We start from the raw sequence: 4,555 nt of genomic DNA, 5'->3' as shown, positions 1-4,555 counted from the left end.
AAAACCCATCATAAAAACAGCAGATTTCTCAGTAGAGCCCTAACAAGCCAGAAGGCTTTGGAGATCCATTTTTTAAGCAGAAAAACTGTAAGCCAAGAATTATGGACCCTGCAAAACTAAGTTTCATAAATGATGGAGAAATAAAGACTTTTCCAGAAAAGAAAACACTAAGGGAATTTGTCACTACTAGACATGCCCTACAGAAAATGCTAAAAAGTGCATTATACATAGAACATCATAATAGATACCAACCACTGTAAAACACCTAAATGTTAAAGCACACAGCTCTCATAAAACAATAGCACAAGAGGGAAAACAAAGCAATAAGGTATTAATGAACATGAGTAATAGAAAAGCATCCAACATATCAATACCAAAACTAAATGTGAACAGTCTGAATGTCCCACTTAAAAGATATACACTAGTTAAAAGGATTTAAAAAAAACACAGCACAAGTATCTGCTGTTTCTAGCAAACACATCTAACCAACAAGGGCTCACACAGACTCAAGGCGAAGGGATGGAAAAAAAAAATATTCCATGCAAATAGAAACGCAAAATGAGCAGGTGTAGCCACTCTCATATCAGGTAAAATAGAGTTTAAATCAACCATAGTAAAAAAAGATAAAGATGGTCATTTATGATGATAAAGGGAACAATTTAACAAGAAGACATAGCAATTCTAAATATATATGAAGCTAAGACAGAAACTCCCAGATTCATGAAGGAAATTCTAGTAGATCTAAGCAAAGACATAAACAGTAGCAACATAATTGCCAAAGACTTCAACACCCCACTGACAGAGCTGGACAGATCACCAAAACAGAAAATCAATAAAGAAACACTGGACCGGCCGGGCGCGGTGGCTCACGCCTGTAATCCTAGCACTCTGGGAGGCCGAGGCGGGTGGATTGCTCAAGGTCAGGAGTTCGAGACCAGCCTGAGCGAGACCCCGTCTCTACTAAAAAATAGAAAGACATTATATGGACAACTAAAAATCTATATAGAAAAAATTAGCCGGGCATAGTGGCGCATGCCTGTAGTCCCAGCTACTTGGGAGGCTGAGGCAGTAGGATCGCTTAAGCCGAGGAGTCTGAGGTTGCTGTGAGCTAAGCTGACGCCACGGCACTCACTCTAGCCTGGGCAACAAAGTGAGACTCTGTCTCAACAAAAAAAAAAGAAAAAAGAAACACTGGACCTAAACAGGACTCTACAACAGAGAACTATGAAACGCTGAAGAAAGAAATCACAGATGACACAAACAAATGGAAAAAAATCTTATGCTCATGTATTGGTAGACTCAACATTGTTAAAATATCCATACTGTCAAAAGTGATTTACAGATTCTATGCAACCCCCATAAAAATACCAACAGCATATTTCACATACCTAGAAAAAATAATTCTATGCTTCATTTTGAAGCAAATATAGCCCAAATAGCCAAAGGAATCTTAAGCAAATGAACAAATCTGGAGGCATCACATTATCAGATTTCAAATTATACTACAAGGCTATAGTAACCAAAACAGCATGGTACTGGTATAAAGGTAGAGACATAGACCAATGGAACAGAATAGAGAACCCTAGCTACAATCTACTGATCTTCAACAAAGCACACAACAATGTCCACTGAGTAAAGGAAACTCTATTCAATAAATGGTTCTGGGAAAACTGGATAGCCACATGCAGAAGAATGAAAAAGGACTCCTATCTCTTGCCGTATACAAAAATTAATTCAAGATGGATAAAAGACTTAAATGTAAGGCATTAAACCACAAAAGTTTTAGAAGAAAACATAAGAAAAACTCTTCTAGACATTGGCCTAGGCAAAGAATTTATGACTAAGACCTCAAAGGCAAGTATAGCAACAGCAAATATAAATAAATGTGATTTGATTAAATTAAAAAGCTTCTGCACAACAAAATAAATAATCAACAGATTAAATAGAAAAACCTACAGAATGGAGAAAATATTTGCAAACTGTACACCCAATAAAGGGCTAATATCCAGAGTCTACAAAGATCTCAAACAAATCAGCGAGTAAAAAAATAACCCCATTAAAAAGTGAGTCAAAGACATGAATAGAAGTTTCTAAAAGAAGGTAGACAAATGGCCAACAAACAGATGAAAAAAAATTCCACATCACTAATCATCAGGGAAATGCAAATTAAAACCACTGTGAGATAACACCTTACCCCACCAGAATGACCATTATTAAAAAGCCAAAAAATAATAGAGGTTGGTGAAGATATGGTAAAAGGTGATGCTTATACACTGTTGGTTGGAATGTAAATTAGTGCAATCTCTATGGAAAACAGTATGGAGATTCCTCAAATAACTAAAAGTAGACTTACCATTCAATCCAGCAATCCCAATCTAAGTGACCACCAAATGATAAGTGAATAAAGAAAATTATATATATATATATATATATACACACACACACACACACATACATATACATATACATATAGAGGGAGAGAGAGAGAGAGAGAGAGAGAGAGAGATATTGTGGAGTACTACTCAGCCATAAAAAAGAATGAAATAAGGTGCTTTGCAGCAACTTGGATGGAACTGGAGAACATTATGCTAAGTGAATTATCTCAGGAATGGATTAAAAAAACCACAAGTAGTCTCTAATAATTGGGAGATAATCAATGGGCACAGACAGGCACAAAAAGATGTAAAGGTCATTAGAAACCAAGAAGGACAGAGGAATAAAAACATACCTATCAGGTACAATGAACATTATTCAGGTGATGAGTAAACTAAAAGCCTTGACTTAAGCATTTTAAAAGGTATCCACATAACAAAAACATTTGTTCCCTCTTGATATTTTGAAATATAAAAAAGGAAAACGTGGTATATATACCCCATGGAATATCACTCAGCCATGAAAAAGAGTGGAATAATGTATTTTACAGTAACTTGGATGGAACTGGAGGCCATTATCCTAAGTAAAGTAACCCAAGAACAAAGAACCAAACACCACACAGTCATACAGTGACATAAGGGACATTGGAGACTCAGAAGTGAGAGGGTAGGAGGGGGGTACACGATGCAAAATTACCTATTGTGTACAATGTACCCTATTCAGGTGATGGGTACACTAAAAGCCTAACCTTCTCCACTATGCAATTCATCCATGTAAAAAAAAACCCATTTGTACCCTGAAATAAATTAAAATAAAATTCATTAATAAAAAATAAGGTAAGGAAGAATTTACTTTGGGAGTAGAGTAATTCAAACTTTATTGTAGAAATAGAAGACTTTAATGTATTTCATTCCTTGATGGAGATATCTTTCCTTGTTTTTTTTTATTCCCTCCAGATGAAGCATATTGTCATCCTATATCTTTCTTTACCTAGCTACAACACCCATACTATTGGCCTTCTCTGGGTAAACATTCTACTCTGTTTAGAAAACTGTGCTTGGGACTCTAGATAGGAATACGTATTTCAGCCAGCTTCTTTGTATTCATGGAGGAACAAGGCAGGGGAGGGGAGCAACCTGGCACTGTTACCCATTGACAGTACTCCAATGTGACCACCCTGATTGCTGTCCCAAGTCCCATTACTGGTCTTAGCAGCTGCTGACTCTGAGCTTGGAGCCTTACAGGGTATCTGCCAAAGACAGCATTCCCACCTCCATTGAGCCTTCTCTCATATGTATTTTGGATGACACCAGGGAGTGTGGTCACAATCAATACATTATACTACTCCCCAGTATATCTTTACTGTGATTTGATTGAGTCCTTGAAGATCAGATAAATAAATGTAAATGCTTAGTCAGTCATCTGGAACCAGAAGTCCTAAGGCTATTTTCCAACTTTAAACTCTAACTATAGTACTTTCCTGACTTTCCAGTTTATTTGATAAAATGTTTACTGTATTGAACAGCTGTAGACAATATACTCTTTCAACACACTATCCTTAGCCTCCAGATATGGACCCTTTCACATGCTTACCTTTGCTTCTTTGAGCTGGTGTTTTGAAATTGTGGCTAGGGTAGGGAGAAGACCTATAGTATTTCATTTAATATCCTTAACAGCTTCATAAGTTAGATACAAATGAGGAAGCAGAGGCTCAGAGAATATAGGAGCTAGGCTAATGCCATATGCATTGTCAGTGGCAGACCTGGTATTGGAATCCAAGTCTGGTTTACTTCAAACCTGTGTATTTTCCATTACACCAAGCTCCTGCCCCACTTTGTTGCCTTTGTCCTCTATCATAGAAAAGAACTGTGCCCAATTTAACTATAATCTTTGAAGGCTTTCACAATTAAAATTAAAATTTTAGCATGATATATATGAGAAGCATTGTACTTACAAGATTTAATTTGTGGTTATCTAGGTATCTTAGTAATTTATAATCTTTTTGTGAAACACATTGCTTTTCAAATGTTAAGAAATGTATCCCAGTGTGGAGGCTGATACTCTGTGCCTTTTATTTCTATCATAAGCTTAATAAATAACAAGTAAAATTCTGGAGGTTGTGGTTGGGTTAGTAATTTTTGTTGTGCATTGTCTGAGTTTGCATTTTAGGGAGTTTCTCATT

Source organism: Eulemur rufifrons, chromosome 30 (genome assembly GCF_041146395.1).
Source record: "Eulemur rufifrons isolate Redbay chromosome 30, OSU_ERuf_1, whole genome shotgun sequence".
In the NCBI taxonomy this organism is placed as follows: Eukaryota; Metazoa; Chordata; class Mammalia; order Primates; family Lemuridae; genus Eulemur; species Eulemur rufifrons.
This window is presented reverse-complemented; position numbering follows the sequence as displayed.